This window comes from Prionailurus bengalensis, chromosome B4, assembly GCF_016509475.1.
Source record: "Prionailurus bengalensis isolate Pbe53 chromosome B4, Fcat_Pben_1.1_paternal_pri, whole genome shotgun sequence".
Taxonomy (NCBI): Eukaryota; Metazoa; Chordata; class Mammalia; order Carnivora; family Felidae; genus Prionailurus; species Prionailurus bengalensis.
The window spans coordinates 119637410-119657602 of NC_057358.1; the positions used below are offsets into that span (position 1 = coordinate 119637410).

The following is a 20193-nucleotide window of genomic DNA, read 5'->3' on the forward strand; positions in this document are numbered from 1 at the left end:
ACATTTCTCACTAGTTCATGCCAACCATTAACCTGATACGTTCATACTGAAAGATTTCAGACATTTGTTACACTAAGAACAGTTTATGCTGAGCCTAAAGAGTTCATACATGAACACACCTTGATTAGTACATATTCATTGTAGGATTCCCTATGTTTACATTCTCTCTTCCTAAGTGATCTCATCCAGGCACATGGCTTTAGGTACCACCTATATGCTGAGCATCTTTCCTCTGAGTTTCAGACTAGTTGATCCAACCACCTGCTTGACATTTTCATCTGGATGTCAAGTTTCTCAAACTCAAAATGCATAAAACAGAATTCTTGATTCCTTCTCCCACCTTAGTCCAATCTGTTCATCATCTCCCAGTTGCTAAGACCCGAAATTTAGGAGTCATTCATAGCTCCTTCCTTTCCTTCATCTTTCAAATTAATTCATCACCAAGATGTCTATGTTCTATCTCCAAAATATATACCAGAGTCTGATTTAAGATGACAAATTTAAATTGCCTCACAGAACTTCCCTTCTTAAATAAATGCCTAGCAAAATGTGAAGAAAATGAACATTAGTAAACAAAACAAAAAAACCAGACAGTTACCAATCGAGAAAAGGCATATACGTATGAACAAACTTCAAAAAACAGTATCCAAGGAAAGAAACAGAAGATTCTGGAGCAGGACTTAAAAAAAAAAAAAAAAGGGCACAGTGTTGCTTGGTTTTTAATCCTGTTCTCACTCCCTAGAGAGGTGAGTCAACAAAATTCTGAAAGTTTTCACTAGTAATCCTAAATTTAGAGAAAAGTACAGTCAGTGAATATCCTTATCGGTTTCTTCTCTCTAATGGAAATGTGTGAAATGGGAGAAAGGGAGCAAAGAGCTGACTCTATGGAACCGAAGATGGCAGGGCTGCCCACAGTAATGAGGAAACCCATGACATCATAGGTTATCTCCAGAGTAGCTACTAGCTCCTACAGAACCCTTTAGTTAATTACAAATAAGTAAATAAATAAATAAATAAATAAATAAATAAATAAATAAATAAAAAAAAAGCTGTCCTTGGTATTTCCCACCCATCCTCTCCCAAGTTGGTGAAAAGAAGGCTGATGAGGACATTGAGCAAAATGTGAGCTAGCACAGCCCAGGAAATCTATAACCCAAACTGCACAGAGCATGAGCTACCTCTCTCTATAATTTCTACCCACTCAAATCTCTTCAGACTTCAGGAAAGTGGACAGACCCAGATAGTAAAACATAGTTGAAAGAGGAAAGCAAACCAAAAAAGTGGGAAGTGATTTAAGAGGTTACTTTACACCATGTCTAGGCAGAGCTCCCCAAGCATCAGCAAGAAAAACATTATGGCCAATCTGCAAGGAAGGAGGATAGGAGAGCAGAAGAGAGGATGAAAAGAAGGAGGGAGAGAGGAAGGAAGGGAGGAAGGGAAGAAAATAAAATGTATGGGTCACAGCATAAGAAACTAAATCTAGAAGTACTTTATTCAGAGAAAAAGAAGGAAATCCTCACACAAACTTTCTATTCTAGAAGAATGGTTTCAGTAAAAACTGAAGCTTACAGACAGATTGATGAAACAATGAAATGGGATGAAAAGAGAGACTGCAGACTGATGGAAACAAATAGGGACCAAAGAGCATCATTTCAAAATCAATCAATAAATTAGAAACATCAGGAAACAGAGTAGACAGTTCTGAAAATGGAATTACTGACACAGGAGAAAGGATTTTCATACTCACTGTGAATGCAGATGAAAAATAACAAAAAATTAAATTATGAGGAAATTAATAAATGTGGAAGAGAGACAAAGATGATCCAAAATAAGGATAAGTGATGTCCCTAAAGTAGATAACAATACAAATGCAATAGAAAGTAGATTCAAAGATAGGACACAATATCAGCAGATTTAAAGAGCATATTGTAATGCAGAAAATTTTGACACAGAGCATTCAACACCTGGATATATCCTAGCAATGCTACTGACCTACGAAGAGGAAGAAAGAATTTTTAGGGATCCAGGCAGAAAAAAGGCAAATCATTTACAAAGGGTGGTCTCAGACCGCACAGAAATAGTGAATGCTAGTAAACAATGGCTGCAAAATTATAAAGGAAACAAAGCATAATACAAGAACATTATACTCATATAATATATACTGAATATCAATACTCACATATTGTTCAGTTATAAAAGTAGTAAGAGGACATACTCAAATATTAAAACAAAAACAAGAACAAACCAAAGCCCTTAGAAATGCAGTAGCCACTCATCTTTCTTAAAATAAGAACAAAAAGCAATTAAGGCAATTAAGAGATGAATCAAAGAATTCAGTCAGGAGCTTATACTACAGGATGGGGAAACACTGGGTCTGTTTTAATAAAAGAATTTATACTAAACAAACTTAGTACTAATGATTATAGAAAAGAAAGTATTATAAACATGGTCAATATAAAGTAATTAAAATTATTAGCCGAGAATAGAAGATGGGCAATAATGCGACTGCATTATCTTATTGCAAAGAATCAATTTAACATATTTAAAATTGGAATATGTAGTTTTACAAAACATAATGATTCCAACTGTGAGGTGGGTTTACTGTACGGCTGCTGAAGCTTAAGTTTCCAGGCCCTTCATCTACTTGGGTGATTTGCTTTCTCCCGGGCCCCAGCGGTGGGAGGGGGGTTGTTTCCACAGCAAAGCTTTCATAAGATCTTGCTTTTGTACAATTGGTAAAATATACTCTATTTTCTTTTTAAACATTTTATTAGTTAACGTTACTTAAGCTTAGTAATTCTTTAAACCATGAATTGGACAACAAACCAAAGTGGTATTAGCCCTACCACTGACTTTGTTGTTTTTGTTTTTTAGTTTTTTAAATTTGAGTAGAGTTGACACACAATGGTCACATTAGTTTCAGGATACAACATAGTGATTCAACGTCTCTATACCTTATGCTGTGCTCACCCCAAGGGTAGCTACCATCTGTCACCATACAAAGCTATTAAAGTACCATTGACTGTAGTCCCCATACTGTACCTTTTATTCCCATGACTTGTTCATTCCATAACTGGAAGCCTGTATCTCCCACTCCCCTTCACCCATTTTGCCCACCCCCCACCCCCTTCCTTCTGGCAACCATCAGTTTACTCCTTGTATTTATAGGTCTGATTCTCCTTTTTGTTTGATTATTCATTTGTTTTGTTTTTTAGATTCCAGAAGAATGAAATTGTATCTGTCTTTCTCAGTCTGACTTACTTTATTTACTTAACATAATACCCCCAGGTCCATCCATGTTGTTGCAAATGGCAAGATCTCATCTTCTTTATGGCTGTGTAATGTTCCATTGAAATATACTCCATTTTCTTGAAGAGGAGTCCTAAATTCTCAATTCTTAAGTCCCACAAAAGCTCAGTTCACTCTTGCTCAAACCTCCTAGCATTTTTCATAACCATTTCTCTTAACCATCAGGGGAGATCTTTTAGGAAATAATTCTTGTGGTAAAGAGATATTTGAAGTTCAACAGTTATTTAGCTTTTTTTTACCTCCATTTTTTCTGCTGTTAAATATAAGAAATTAAATTAAAAGCCTCCTTCTTTTAAAATAGCATTTCTAGGGGCGCCTGGGTGGCGCAGTCGGTTAAGCATCCGACTTCAGCCAGGTCACGATCTCGCGGTCCATGAGTTCGAGCCCCGCGTCAGGCTCTGGGCTGATGGCTCAAAGCCTGGAGCCTGCTTCCGATTCTGTGTCTCCCTCTCTCTCTGCCCCTCCCCCGTTCATGCTCTGTCTCTCTCTGTCCCAAAAATAAATAAAAAACGTTGAAAAAAAATTTTAAAAAATAAAATAGCATTTCTAGTAAAATTCCACTGTTGCCATTGTTATAAAAGTATTTCTTTCCTTCACGCATCTATTTATCAATCGCTTTGCATATATGCATAGCGATATATGCCACCAGAGCGACTGTAATTGTGCTTGCAGGTAAAGACAGCCTAGAACACTGCTGAGGGATTCATAAACGTATCAACAGATGGTGTTAACCCATTTTATTTCCTAATTTCAGTGTCTGAAGTTGTCCACCAGTTTTCTATGTACAGTTTACAGCATGCTAAAACACTTTTGTTCAGTTCTCTGTATCTGTAAGCAGCCATGTATTCTCTGATGGTTACCTGCAGTGGCACCCTGTATGAAAATAAAGACTTCCTGCCATAAAAAAAAAAATATGTCTTCCATGATTATCAGTCTCATGTTACAGGTGGTTATTTCTGAGTGGTGGGATTTAGGGTAATTTGAAAATTTTAATATTTGCATTGTGCACATCACCTGAGTAATTATGATCACATATCAAAATATCAAAAATAATACAGTGATTATTTTCCTTAAAAATGCCAAGATAATAACAGATGTTACTTTGGATGGTGAGAACTATGGAGAATGGCTATTTCCTTCTTTGTATTTTCCTGTACTTGCAGAATTTCAAAACACTTTTCACTCTTTGAAATTGCGACGCTTTCCACATCTCTTCTTTGTTTACTGCCACAACCCAGTCCAAATCATGATCATTTCTCACCTGGACTACTTGAACAGTCTTCTTGTGGTTTCTCTGTGTCTATTCTTGCCCGAGTAGTATCCAGTCTTCACAGAGCTGCAAGTGTATTCTTTTCAAAGGTAAAGCAATCACGCTTCTGCTTTAAATTCTCCATTTGTTCCACACTGTTTTTAGAATAAAACCCAGACTCTTTGCCATGACTGATAAGGTTGACCTGCAAGCCCACAGGACTGCTCTCGGTTGCCTAAACACACTGCATTTCTTCCCTCAAGGGCTTTTCCACATGCAGTTCCCTTTGCCTGCCTGGGAAGCTCTTTCCCCAGAATCTCTGCATGGCTGGTTCCTGCTCAGCATTCAGGTCTCTGGCTGAGGGGCACTGTCTCAGGGACACCTTCTCTGAACACGTTTTTAAAGTAGCACCCTTCCTCTCCAGGAAACTCTCAAGCACTTTACCTGTTACATGGCCTTCACAACACTTACTACTACCTGAGATTATTTTCTCCATTTATCTATCTACTTGTTTGTATCACTCTTTCTCAACTAAATACCTACTCTAGAGAACAAGAACCTTGTCTATTTTGTTCACTATTATATCTCCTGCCCCACGAAAGCAGACATTCAATAAATATTTCTAGAAGACAGCAGACAACCAATAAATATTTCTCAAGTGAAAGAATACATACAGAGATTGTTTCTTGGCTTAAAAGGAAGGATTTTTATATGCAAAGCTGTCTTTTAAGCCAGTTGCTTAGAATTCAGAATGCATATTCCTTCAAATAAGCTACAGTATAAATAATAATTAAATATTAAAGTTAGCTCACAAAAGTCTACCAGACCCACAATGGAATAAAATTCTGCATACGTGCAACAAAAATTCAAGCAAATCAACATGATGAATTATCATTGGCATAATGTACAATTAAAAAGAAATATTTTGATTAATTTAAATGTGAACAAATTACAAATATTATTTATCTTTCATATGGGTGGAGATATTTGTGGGTATTCTAAAAGGGACCTCAGGGCATTCCGAGGGCTCTAGAGCTTTCTGGTCCTGGTTTTTTATTGGATATAAGCTCACTCATAAAATGTATAGCTTTTGGCTCCTTTCTTAACAGATATATCAGACCCTGAATGCTCATCAGTCATGACTTGGGTCATTGTTTTTTTAAATAAAATTTTTTTTAATGTTTGTTTATTTTTGAGAGAGAAAGAGAGTGTGAGTGGGTTGGGGGCAGAGAGAGAGGGAGACACAGAATCTGAAGCAGTTTCCAGGCTCTGAACTGTCAGCACAGAGCCTGATGTGGGGCTTGAACTCATGAACAGTGAGATCATGACCTGAGCAAAGTCGGATGCTTAACCGACTGAGCCAGGCACCCCTTGGGTCACTGTTTTTATAAAAAATGTAAAAGAGGAAAAAACAGAGCAGTATTCTGGAAGTACTGGGAGAGGGGACTAAGGAAAAGGATTAAAGAATGTGTGTGATCTGAAAAAATACCAGAACTAAGAGCCATGAATGAGAGGAAAGAAAAAGTCAGGGATGAGTGGTCAGGAGAAGATGGGGGAGAAGAGGTTCTCCCATTAGTGATGAAGAAATTTCACCATCTAAGACAGGTTCTCTGACTGGAGAACTTCAGGGTGGGTAAAAGAAGGGAGAGCCAGTGTGTAAACAATGTTGAAACTTGGGAGGGACTATATATTTTTAATTTGAAGCTTTGTCCCAAATTTGGTTTGGCATGAGTGTTTATGACTAATCTACCAGTAGGGTGAAATAAATAGCATCATTCATATCAGGAGTATCAACCAACCCTTGGGAGATGTTGGGGAGGCAATGCCAGACCTTCCATTCCTGAGGGATAGCTATACTACAGGAAAACAATTTGAACCAATTATTTTTATACTAAGTTGACAGTTAGGACAGAAAAAAAAATGCATTAAGAGCCAAGAGATACTGCATATGGTCTGCAAGTCTTTTCTGGAGAAGTGAATCATGGAGATACAGAGAAGCAGCTTATTTTTGCAGTTACATTTTATATTTCTAGAAAAATAACTACAACATGGTCGTGATTTCTAAACACAGGGAAATGAGACTTTTATGAAGCTCACACAACACAAAACTCACCACCTGTTGCAGCTACAACTATACGCGAGTCACTCCGAAGCCTTAATTAAAACCAAGAACAGACCACAGAACTTATGGCAACCAAAAAATTACCTTAATTGAAATGTGCTAAAATGAGAGGATGCTCAAATAGTCTTAACATACAACTTTCTCCTGCCAAGAGTCTTGGTTTTAAAATGGCCACAAAACCCTCACCTGACTAATGTTACTAAGTACCGTTTAAACATACAGCCAAGCAGCACTGAGATTATTCTGGGGGCACCTGCTGATTCTAACAGTCTTCTATGCACTGTAAGGGCAGTTGTCTGTAGTGACAGAGGTGTCTCCAGGAAAATCTCAATGCAGTCATTGATTTTCCAGACCACATCCTTGTGGTTAGTCCTGGGAGGTTAGCAGTTTCAGTTTAGTTACATTAATTCCAAGCCCCAAAGGATGTATCCATAAAAGTCATTTATAGAACAACTTTGTTTTGAGATTTACCTAAAAACATATTATCAAGTATTCGGTAACCAAGGGGGAGCAGAAAATGCATTTTTGCTTTTTCCAGTTCAAGTTTTGGTCTGACCTTCTCTGCATTTCCTCCTATTCTCATATAAGAAAACTACCAGTTTACTACCAGTAAACTTTGCTCTGTAAATACCAGAACTAGGAATTTTTAGGGAATTTTTAGGAAAAATTTTTAGGGAATTAATCTTGGAGTTTCATCTAAACAAGCTAATATATCCTCACAATTAAAAAAAAATGACTCAGCTTAATCATATTTTGACTTCTAAAAAAAATCTTACAATGGCATGAAGAGAAAAATCAGATGAACAAGAATGGTTTTCATCTCACACTGGAATTATAAGAAAGGTTAATTTTTACATGAAAATTACATCTACATAAAAATAGATTTCTGGAACAATGCATTATTGACAGTTATGTGGGAAGATAAATGCACTCATGTAAATGTTCTTTCTCAAGCAAATTATTAAATATATTGACAGTTCTGCACTTTGAAAGCAATCATTTTAAAGAAATCAAATATTAATATAAGTGTAAAGACATCACAGCTAATGTAATCTCTAATTCAAAGAAATATGTATGCAACAATTTTTTCCCAAGGCTTATCGATATACACTGCTATTAAAGTCAATGGCAAACATTTATGCTTTGTTATTGTTTATTGTCCATGGAAGGAAAACATAGCTGGCCAATTGGTAAATCTGGATTCTGTTCACACATCTGTTAATTACTGGTGGCTTATGAAAGACCTTGTACTTTGATTACTGGTATTGGCACTTGTAAATACTAAGTAAGTCTGAGTTACTGCTGTAGGTCCAAAATATGTAAAAATCAAACATATCTATGGAAATGCAACTGTTTTGCCCATGACCATTAATGACTTTAATCAAGCAGATCTCCAAATTAATTTTGCTAATTGTTCATTCCTCCCGGGACATTAAGTGGCTTGATGGATATTCCTGTGACATGTGTTGACACTAGCATCTGCTCAGAAATAGGGACATCAATAAACTCTACCCTGTGTCTCTATAGACTCTGCCAGCGCTATAAACACTGACAATGCCAAAGCATTGATTTCAATATAACATTTGCAGAACATGTCTGCCTTACATTTAGAGAAAGGATAAACCTGCTTTAAAACCCATGGCACTCAAAAGTGCTTACTCAATGAATGCTGCAATGAGAATGACTTGATAATAAACTGTAAAATATCTCCCAACATTATTTACAAGAGGATAATAACATTACAAATGATTACTGGGAATGCCTGTCCTGTATAATGTACTGTCTACTAATTTATACTCCATTTGGAGCATGTAGAGTAACTTTAAACAAATACTACTATCTTAAAGAAAGCAATTCCTTAACATTTCATACCTGCTATACCATTTGCAGTAAATTAATAGACAAGAAATATATCAGAAATCAATGTATGAAATGTATGAAAAATTGGTTAAACCTGCAAACTTTTAGATTGTTAATAACAGTGATTATCATTTTAAATTGCTGACAAATAAATGCATTTATACAGTTTTGTTAAAAATTCATTATCCTAAAGTATCTTACTTAATATTGCACCATGCTATATTTCAAAATTATTCTAATGGAGATTTGATCTCCAAGTAGAGGCAAAACACTTTGTTCTCTCTCTGGTTCCCCTTAGCAGAACTGTAACAATGTAGGGTCTCTCATTTCTGATATACCGATGAATGGTCACTTTACTATCACTGATTAAGGAAAAAATATTGCTTCTACTAAAAGTGTCAAAGTGCATCAAGCAAAGTAATTCCAATGCGGTAAAATTAAGTTTGGCAATCAGCAAAGGCAGGACTAAGTTCCCATCCTTGAACACGAAGCTCTAATTCTTCTTCACTGCTTTTTCCAAAAATCATTATCTCCCCCTGCATTCGGAAGCTTCTTTGTAACAATGTTTTTGTATGACACTGTCACTAGGTCTCCCAGGTAGCATACATCTGTTTTAATTTCATTTGTACCAGACCAGTTACGCCTTTCTCCACCACCTGAGTCCAAGAGGATCACTGCCATCACACCAAGTCCTACTCAGGACTGACAGAACAACAGAACGGATCACTTCTGAAGAAGGTTTTATGGTGGAATAATGCCAGCACAAGTCATTATAGCCTATTTTGTCACACAGCCATCAACAATACGGACTCAAATAACCAAGCACCACTGGCATCTCCTTGCCGAAGCTCATCCGCTGAGTACAAAGAACACAGGTTTTGAAGCAACCTCTAAGACGTTTTCTAATTTTCTTTCCTCTTTCCCTTTCGGCTCCAAACTTCAACAGGACTCTCGGAGGAGAATTATAGACTCCCTTGATAACTTGTGTCAACGTTCAGACAAGTCTTCGGTTGGACCTAATTCCTCATGTTGCCCTTCCAACACTGTTGCCTCTAATTCTGTCTTTCCAGATTCAAGAGTCCCCATAACATGTATACTAACCTAAGTGTCTAAGAATCATAGAGCTCAAAGTTCTTACGCCTTCATTCTACAGATACAACATATTGGGTATATATATGCAGCACTGGGACTGAATTTTTAGTCTTCTAAACTAACATCTCAGTGGCTCAGGAAGGAGAAATGATAACTGCAGGGAGGACTAGCATTCCTGGTCAATCTCTGAAAATGCAAAGCCTTCCTGAGCTGCCCATTTATTTTAGGGGCTCATGTTTGCAGACAGCTGGTTTTGGAGAGAGAGAGAGAGAGAGAGAGAGAGAGAGAGACAGAGACAGAGAGAGAGAGAGAGAGACAGAGAGAGAGAGAGAGACAGAGAAAGAGAGAGAGAGAGAGAGAGAGAGAGAGAGAGAGAGAGAGAGAAACAACTAACCAACCAGCCACACAAAAAACCGCGGCAGTGGCAGTATCCTTATAAAAACAAGTCCTTGTTTAGCTTTGGCAAGTTTTAGCCTGGAGTAAAATTACATCCAAGTTACAACCACGGAAATTGGGATTTCAATAGAAATGCTGACCCGACCTTGACGAAAGCAGTAAACTGCGGTCTCTGCTGCTCTGTGACTGTTCTCCAAGGCGTACCACTGGAAAGTCCATGCCGACGTCCCCCTCCGATTAATCAATGTATGAAAAACACGAGGGGAGAGGGCACGCTCAACATCAACCCTTCCAGTGTCTATTCTTCCTGCTACTCCTCAGAGGTGATTCAAAGCGCACCTGAAAATTACATGGCTTTTTAATTTTGAAGACAAATGACCTTTGGAAAATATATACTCATGAAAGTCAAACCATTTGGAGAGACATCCAGTAATTTACCGCTTCAAACTCCTCGCAACCGCGAAGACGAGGAAAGGAAAGGGAAAACCAATAACCAAACCACGCTAGAAAAAAAAGAAAAAAAAAAAAAAAAGCCCACACAGTAGAGACCGCTAGCCTGGGCTGCAACAAATGCCCCTGCAAACCCTTTCCGCAGCACTCCCGGATTTTCCGACCCGGCTTCCCGTTTGCTTTCCTGCCCCAGCTGCAGCACCACTTCTCACAACCGCATCTTGGCGAGCCGGGGCCGTGGGCAGCGGGGGAAGCCGTGCCCCGCGCCGCCCGCTGCCGCCCCGCTACTCACCCGAGCCGGTCGGCGCTAGCGACGGCAGCGGCCGCGGGCTTGGCTTCGAGCCGGGATCCGCGAGGGGTGGCGGGCTCTGGCCCCCGTGGACGCGGACATGTGGCTGGAACCTCCGCTCCCCTAGCCGTTGCCTCTGAGCATCTTTCTGGGCGCCCCCAGCGCAAGCGAGCGGCGAGGCGAGGGCGAGCGCGCCGAGGAGGGGCGGGAGAGGCGCCGAGCCTGGCCGCGCCGCGCCGCGCTGCGCCGAGCGCCGGGCTCTCCCCGCCAGCTCCCCGGGCCCGCGCGCGCGCGCCCCCCGCCGCGCCCCCTACCCCGCCGCGCGCCCTCGCACGCGCCCGGCCCCACGCGGCGCGCGCCAGCCCGGGCGGCGGCGGCGGCAGCGGCAGCTGCGGTTGCGGCGGCGGCGCGTCCTCCCCCGAGTGCCGTCTCCAGGGCTGCTGGCGGCGCTCTCCATTGTTCTGCCGCTGCTTCCCGGGGGTGGGCGGCTGGGGCGGTGGGAGGTGTCGGCTTAGTTGCCGGGGAGGGCTTACCACTCAGTCGGACCCTAACTGCGAGAGCGACGCGGGCCCGGGCGCGGCGCGCGGGGGCTGCAGGGCGCCTAGCACCGCGGGCTGCCGGCGCGCGGGGGCTTCCTCCTCCCGCACTCGCTCCTGCTCGGCGCCGGGCGCATCCTGTGTTACTATGGATATTCTCGCTCTTCGCCGCCCCCTCCTCGCACTCCGAGAGGCCGCCGCAGCGGCAGCAGCCAGGCAGCTCCGCAGGCGCCCAGGTGACCAGCTCGGCAGCGGCAGCAGCAGCAGCAGCGGTGGCAGCAGCCGCCACCGCCGCCGTCACTGCCGTCGCAGCCGCTGGGGAGAGGAGGAGGAGGGAAAGGGGGAGAAGGAAGGTCCTGCTCTACTCCTGAGGCCACCTCGGGTTTCCTACCACCAACCGAGCTGCTACGAGTTCACGACTCAAGAGAAGAAGCCACAGCAACCCTCAACTTGTGTGGACTGGTGGCACCACCCGAGAGACTAGAGTTCCACCTGTTCTCGGAGGGGAATGATCAGCCCCCAGTAGACCTGGAGGGCTACGGTTAACATTCGCCCTTTATCCCTGCCCCGCCCCCCCCGCGCCGTTTCCACTAGTTACCATTGTACTACTACAAACAGTTGTATGCGTTTATGCTCTTCAAAATTATGCCAATTAAAAGAAGGACACCTTACCTTAAGTGACAAGGCTTTTCACCCATTTTTTTTTATCCCAACAGTTCTTTCTTGCCATAAAGAAATAAAAATTATGTGTGGTTTACAGACTGCTTAATTCCATAACATTTGAATGAACGTATCTGGCAACCCACGCATTTCAGTTCTTTGGTGTTCCAACGTTCCATCCAAAAGTGTGAGTTGCCCACTTAGTCTGGGATGAGAACCACAGATTCCCACAAAGGATACCCATCGTCTGAAAACAAAGTAACAGCACCCCACTGTCTGTGAAAAATGGTTTGGAATGAGATACTTTAAGTATTTAAGGAAATGTATAACATGATGATGAACTCCAGTACTAATCAATCTGTTTTTTAGGGTACTTTCAGTTTCTGAACTTTAAAAGTGCACATTTATTGCTGTAAAACCAAAGAAAACAAAGACTTTGATAAACTGCAAAAAATAGCCACTAAAATAGAAATGTGAATCAATTTTCAAATAATAGGCAACACTTACTGAGCACCTATGATCCGCCAGCCATCTGTGAATTATCTCATTTAATTTTCAGAACTCTATGAGGTCAGTTTCATTATTATTTTCACTTTACAGATGAAAAATAACAGGCTTAGAGAGATCTGCAGCTAGTAGTTATGGGACACCATTCACTTCCTTAAACAAGAAACTCTAAATGTCTACCGTTTTGTCTATTTTCATGTCATTGTCTGCTTTTGTGAAGTTCACATTAATAGTATACTCTGAAGCCACCCTGCTAAGCAAGAGGCAGGGCCAGGATAATAAACCCCGGGCCTGTGAGGCTCCAAAGTGTGAGCACTTATGTGTATAGAAAGGTTTCTCATTTACATAAGGAGTTTGTGAAGCCTTTTGATTTTATAGGTTATATATTAGAGAAAGAGAAACAGATTGGACATGATCTACCTTCTTGACTGGGGCATGTTTGGATGTCTCTGGTTTTTGGAGATCAGCACGCTTTCAGTGGGTTTGGGATTCAGGCCATTTAGTTCTATCTCTCACTGTGCAACCAAACACATGAGACTTGGGGTGGAATAGGTATTTTCTTGGTTTCCCAATCATGTGAATGACTGAAGAATCACATTTCCCAGGGCATCATTCTCTTCTGAGTATTTTTCTCTAGCAACAATATTGGGCTCTGTCAAAAAGATGCTGTTTGTTAGCGATGAACTACAGGCTCTTTAGAAAACAGGTGTGCTCTCATTTTTGTATCATCAGGTCTTCTGCACTCTGGACTCATTTGGGACCTATAGGCCTTTTTGTGTCTGTGCCACCTCAAGAGAATGGTGGAAATCTAATTCTCTGTTAGCATTTATGCTTGGCTAAGTGCAAACTCTTCTTGAGAGAGCTGAGAAAGTTGCTGTCCATGGTGGCTGGTACTGATGCTCCATTCAGCAAAATCAGCTCACATATTAAATACTATAGACCTGGAAATTAACTTCATCCTGGCACTAATGAAATTTGGCAATAACCTCCAGATATGCATATCAAAATACAAAGGTTTAAGTGTGTAGTCTGGTTTGGGTAGAAATATTAAATAATTCACAGAAGAATGACTTTTTACTGTTTGGCACTAAAATAGCCCCTACTTGCATAGTTGAAATTTTAGACATTTTAATGCTACAGAACAGCATAAAAAATATAAGAGATCATCTTCTGAAACCCTCTAATATTGTAGAAAAGGAGATTGAGGCCAAGAATGGTTAAGTCACTTGCCCAAGGACCTACCCTAACTACAGACAGGAGCAAAACCATGAATTCTTGCCACTTGTTCAGACACTTACCATGATATTATGATGACCCAGGGTAGTCAATGTCAGACTTATTTTTTCCCAGGAATTTTACATTTTTGCTAAAAATCAGTAAATTTACAATTTATGTTATTTAAAATGTTAATAATATATAGTCTTATGTTCTTTTACTTGGGGGATCTACATTTCATTTTTAATACACTGGTTATATTAAGTAATTTATTGTTCCTTGCAACATGAGACAATTTAGAAAAAAAAACTCTTATAGTACCAATTCTCAACTTCCTTATATCCTAGTGAAAAGTAAAGCATCCATCCCAAGTCATCAGGAATACAACCCTCTCCAACATACACTATTTATTTAAGAACAGCAATTTTATATCAGAAAGGACTAATATTTGGGATTCCCAATCTCCTGTATTCTTTCTTTGCATTAAAAAATATTATCCAGAAGACCATGTTGAATATTTTAGTCTCACAAAGTCTAAAGATGGTAGTATATTCTGAAAGAGATATGTAAAACACTAATATGAGTCCATTTGTGTAGATTTAGAGGAATAAAATTACATTAATTGATTCCTTTGTTTTGATGTAGTATTGTGCAGTGGTTAATTAAGATTTCAATTTTGGAATCAGACCTATGGGTTCAAGTAATGGCTATTCCACTTAACAGTTTTATAATCTTGAGTAAGTTACTCAAATTTTTTGAGCCTTATTTTTCCAACTTGTGAAATGTATGGGATAATAACAGAAATTACTTCGCAGAGCTGTTGTTAGGAGGAAATGAGATTACACACGTTTGGTGCTCTTTTTGATGTGCCATTTTGGCTTGGTTATAGTACCCATTTACCTAATCAAACACTAATCTAGGGGTTACTGTGAAAGTATTTTGTAGGTGTGATTAAAGTCCATAATCAGTTGACTTTAAGTAAGAGACATTATTCTACATAATCTGATTCAATCAGCTAAAAGGCCTTAGGAGCAGAACTGAGGCTTCCCTGAAGAAAAAGCAGCTCTATCAGTGAATGGCAATTTCAGTCCCTGCCTAAGAGTTCCAGCCTGCCCTTCCTGATGTCCTGCCCTACAGATTTCAGACTACCTAGCCAGTCCTCACAATTACATAGGCTAATTCATTGCAATAAATCTCCTGGTATATACTTACTACTGTTTTTGTTTCTCTGAGTAAGCTCTAACTCATAGACTTTGTAAAGTACTAACTGTAGAATCTGGCACATAATAAACACCCCCAAAATGTTAACTCAAATGTTTTTTTATAAAAACCTTTACTGTATACCCCTCACATTCACAGCATCCAGGTATGCACTTTGATAAAAATGTCTCAGAGTTCTGAAATAAAATAGGGATAGACGCCTATTACGTTCAATGATAGCAACTCTAACCAGGAAAGGATTTAATGTTTTAGTAAAATTTCCAGGAAAACAAGGGAAATGAACCAACCAGGGCTGATTATTTTATCTGGAGCTATGTAGGAGAATCATGCAAATCTACTATGATGATGTTTCCTGGGTTAGGAATGAATAAAAAAATGAATAAAAAGGTAGGCACTCCTTTCTCAATAGATCCAGATATATTTAGCATCTAACACCAAAAAGATCAGTTTTCATGGATCAACATGTAATTCCATGGTGTAATACAAATTTATTTATGACTATTGGTCTCTTACCAACTAGAATTATACATTTAAGAGAACTGCTTTGAATTCTTGGAGGAAGAAATACTCTCATACTTAAAAATATTAAAGGAAAAGACCAGGTCAGTAAACAAAGTGCAGGGAGGAGTTCTCAGATATAAATAGGATTAAAAGGTGATGGGAAAGTAAGAGAGAGTGAGAAACTTTTGACTTTATATTAAAGCTCTGATAACTTAGATTCCATTTTAACAAATGCACATGTTAAGTCCTGTATGTGTGTGTGTATTCACTAGAGAGAGCTGTCCCATGATCCTTTATACCACATTAATGATTTTTTTAAAGGTAGTGACATAAAAATACTTCTACTCAGGGGTGCCTGGGTGGCTCAGTAGGTTGAGCATCCGAATTCAGTTCAGGTCATCATCTTACAGCTCATGAGTTCAAGCCCTGTGTCACTTGGAGCCTGGACCCTGGAGCCTGCTTCAGATTCTGTGTCTCCCTCTCCCTCTGCCCTTAACCCACTTGCATTCTGTCTCTGTCTCTCTCAAAAATAAATAAACATTAAAAAAATACTTTTGCTCATTATATCAAGATTTATTGAATGCATGTGAGGTCAAACCTTGATTTGGGAGCTGAGGAATAGGAAGGTAGATTACAGATGGACTCAGACTTTGTGGAACTCTTTCTCTAGGTAACTCTAGTTTATTTTATGGATTTCAACAAATATGTACCTTATTCCAGGAAAACGCTTATATATCTCTTGTCCTACACTGGCCTAGGCAAAATTCTTTTGCTCTCATAGTAACTTTGCTTTCCCTAATAGAGAATTTATTATTTTTGGTAATTACTTGTTTAGTTATGGCTCTCCCCATGAGATCATGAAGTCAATGATCCTGCTTGTACTATCTTCTACTTATGTTCACTCCTAATATGCATTAGGCAAATATTTGTTGAACAAGTAAAAGAAAGCTTGGGACATGTCAAGTTTTAGTTGTTCTCCACATAGACACATACAGAAATTAAATAGAATATAAATCTGGAGCTCATGAGAGAGATAAGGGCAAGAAATATAGATTTGCTATCAGCTGATTTCCTGGTAGTTGGAAGGCTTAGAAATGGAATGCCATCAACTAGAACTACGTGTAGAATTATCAAAGAACTCTGGACAGCTCCCACATTGTCCATTTTACATGGTGGGATGAAACATGACCCACTGCTAGGCTAGAGAAATTTTAGAAACTCCACACCCAAATAAATCTTTTCAATCATGTGAACAAGTTTCTAATAAAAAGGTATTTCAGAACTAAGCTATTTTGAAGATATGAATATGGATTTAAAATCATGATATTGTGGAACCTTACTTTTCAATGTGTAGAAAGCAGAGTGTTGAATTTTGGGAAAAAATATTGGTGTGTGTAGATAGGGAGCATGGGACACAAGCCAGAGAGACAGAACCTGTGTACTGGTGAAGACACAGGATCAAGGAGTTCTACAAGAGGTAGGCATCAGGGAAGGCTCTGAGTAGTGGGCATGTGTGTGTGGCTATTCATGGGGTATGTCTGCCATAGATGCAGTAAGATTCTCCCTAACCTCATGGCTTGCTTGTCATTAATGAGATAAATAAGGTATAGGCTGACTTCCACTGGTCATACATTTTATTATTTGTATTGCATGACCATACTTTTGCTATGGAAAAGATTCCTTTATTTGGATAGCAAATTTAAAACAGTTTATAGACTGCCTATTAACCATGGGCATATTTACAGATCTAACTACCAAGCTAACACAACCCAGAGTGAGCAGAAGGGATTTACACTTTTTCCTGAAGGCAAGCAGGCTTGGAATCCAGGGGGAATGAATGTAAACAGGGAGGCCCATCTGCCAGGAATGTTCTGCCTCAGTCTTCTGAATTAAGACCTGGGGACTTGTTTTGGATGTTAACTACATTCAAGGCCTGTGCCACATACAGCTCCACTGAGCCATAGCTAAGACATTCACTTGCAGCCTTTACTTATACACCACCCCCCTCCCCATCCCAGGAATCAATCCAGCCACACAACACAAGTGTTAAATACCTCGTCCTTCTAACACCTTTAACCAACAGTGCAGCTGTGCTCAACACTCACAGCAACTTACAAGGTTATCCATGAGAAGGTAAGTCTCCAGTAACCTGATCTAGATGTCTGTTTCACTAAGTGGGCCTACATTCCAGACTTCCCAGGGCAACCCTTTTTAAGCGAGTCAGACCATGAGATACAAATTTGATTCAGAAAAATATGGTTTATACCACCTGGGAGACTGCACTTACAGTCCTTAAAGTGGTAGAATGATGTAGAGAAAAAGGCCATAGGCTCAGACCTAGGTTCAAATTTGACTTTATCATTTAATACTGAGCAATGGTAAATATTAACTTATTGAACAGCTTGCTTAATCTTGCTGTACCTCAGTTTCTGCATCTGTGAAATGGGGATAATTGTTCTTTAAGGATTAAATGAGTGCACCTATGTAAAAATCTAGCATACTACCTGGTGCATAGTAACAGTAATTATTCAGCCAGAGAATTAAGTTCACCCTGGTATTAATTCATAGGTCTTTAGAATCAAGAGGCCACTCCAACTTACCAACTCAACTGAGTAACAAAGCTCTTTCTCATAGTACCTTCTAGTGTGCTTCTCAGCTGTGTAAGAGCTCATGCACCTAGAAGCAGACAGAAGCTTTTTCTAATGTAGACTCATAAAAGAAGTTTTTTTTTTTTCTCCACAGGATTTTGTAGAGGACAAGATAGCCTATCATTTGATGGTGATTATGTCTATCATTATGCTAATTCCCCAGCAGTGTCCATTAAGGGTGTTAACATATACTAGAGGGACAAAGGAAGAAAGAATTACATATAAATATTAAAAATAATTTTGGGTTGGAATAATTGAATCTTAAGATGGGAAGTTGTGGTTACTGTCCACTGTTTTTCTTGCTTGACACCTAGTCCCTTCTATTTCTGTTAGCAATAGTCTGTTTTTTCATTGGAGACCCACTTCTTCAGCCCTCAGCTATGAAATCCTAGAAAATTCTAGAAAAGCTGGCCATGGAGAAGACCTATGATCCACTGGCCGGTCAAAGGATTTTGTCACTCAGTCACAGGGGATCTTTCAGGGAAGGTCAGGACCATAACTCTGCTGGAATACTAGGAAAGAGAAGCCGTCTTTTCACTGAGGTTTCTGGGTTGTGATACTGACATTGCCAGGGTGCTGGGCTTACTGCCTGGAGCTACCAAGGGCCATCTTGTGGAGAGGGTCTGCCTAAGGGTAAAGCCAGTGCAGAGGAAAGTAGAGCAGTGACACAGAGCAAGAGACTGGGTGATTCCAGTGATAGCTTTCAAAGCTCTTTTAGTTCTGCCTGAAAGAAACCTCCGGGTTTTTTTCTATGTGAGCCAATACATTCCTTGTTTCGCTTCAGCCATTTTGAGTTGGGTTTCTGACACTTGTAACTGAAAGCGTCCTGACTTATTCAGAAGAGAACTAAAATACAATTAATGCTGTTTGAATCTCTTCCACAACTTTTAATGAAGAGTCACTCAACCAAGACTTGGACTCTTCCAGCATTAGGGCAGCTCATTACCAATTGAAGAAGCATATCCTATCCTTGGGCTTTTACTACCACAAAAGTAGTACATTGAGCCAAAACTTCTTTTCTGAAACATTTGTATAGTTACCATTTATTTTGTACCTACCAGGGGTCAGCAGCCATGTGCAATGTTATGTTAATAAATGTAAAATTTATTATCTCATTTAATTCTCAATACATTATGATATAAAAATTATTTTGAAAGCCCACTGCAGAAATCCAGGTGAGAAATGATAATGGGCAGGATGAAGTAAGGGGCCATGGAGATGGGGATAAAGAGGATGAAGATGGGCCAGAGATATAAATGTGTAGCATATCAGTGACTTGGTGATTGAATGGAGGATGAGGGCAAGAAAGAAAACAGAGCCTAGGATGACCTCCAGAAATCAGATAAGTGGTGAAGAAAGTAGGGAGGACAACTTGGGTGGGGAAAGATGAAGCTTCTGCTAGTTATCTCAACAGGTGCAATAAATTGACGGGGTCAATGACAGGGGCAGGCAGCTCTATAAATTTTAAAATACTTTAATGGGATCAAGTTTAATGTTAATTAAGAAACCATCAAGAACAGAACTGGATGCACAAAAAAAGCAAATATTTTAAAAGTATATGCAATTTTTTACATAGCCCTTTATCACACAAGTGGATGTCAGAATAACATGCTTATGTTCAGCCCTCGAGACTGACTGGTTTTTGTCTTCTCTTCTCCTGCCAACACCCTGGGAGGCAGAGGAGAGGAGCCAGTGAACTCAGCATGGGGATGCAGAAGAGTTTGCCTGAGCCTTGGGCGACAGGAGTCCGACTTTGAGGTCCAGGATCCAAAAAGAAGTGAATACCTGTAGAAGAGGCTTCTGGGAATGCGAGAGACTTGAAGGGAGGAAGAAGCACATTTGTCGTGTACCTACTTTAATTATATAGATATATATTTTTTAAAGTAATCTTTACACCCAACATGAGGCTCAAACTCATAGGCCTGAGATCAAGAGTAAACACGCTCTACTGACCAAGCCAGCCAGGTGCCCCATCTAGTGGACCTACTATGTACCAGGCCTTTATATGCATTACCTGAACAATGCTGGAGGGCTTTTATTATTACGTTAGTACCACCTTTTTTTTTTTCCCAGATGAAGAAACTGTGGAGGCTCTGAGAGGCTAAATATTTTTCCAAGATCAGACAACGCTAGAATTA

At 39.9% G+C, this 20193-nt stretch overlaps 1 protein-coding gene across 16 annotated transcripts in view; it reads right to left on the minus strand.

The window, feature by feature from the left end:
* Nucleotides 1–20193, minus strand: part of ANKS1B (ankyrin repeat and sterile alpha motif domain containing 1B) — a 1096782-nt gene that overhangs the window by 138910 nt on the left and 937679 nt on the right. Inside the window, exon 1 of one of the 16 annotated variants that reach the window (XM_043562288.1) lies at nucleotides 11301–11380. The exons of 13 other annotated variants lie outside the window; for them this stretch is intronic. The gene's annotated coding sequence lies outside the window, so the exon portion shown is untranslated. Of the gene's footprint in view, nucleotides 1–10173; nucleotides 10275–10770; nucleotides 10975–11300; nucleotides 11381–20193 lie in introns of those variants that run through there. 2 more of the 16 variants (XM_043562286.1, XM_043562287.1) reach the window with 2 other exon arrangements.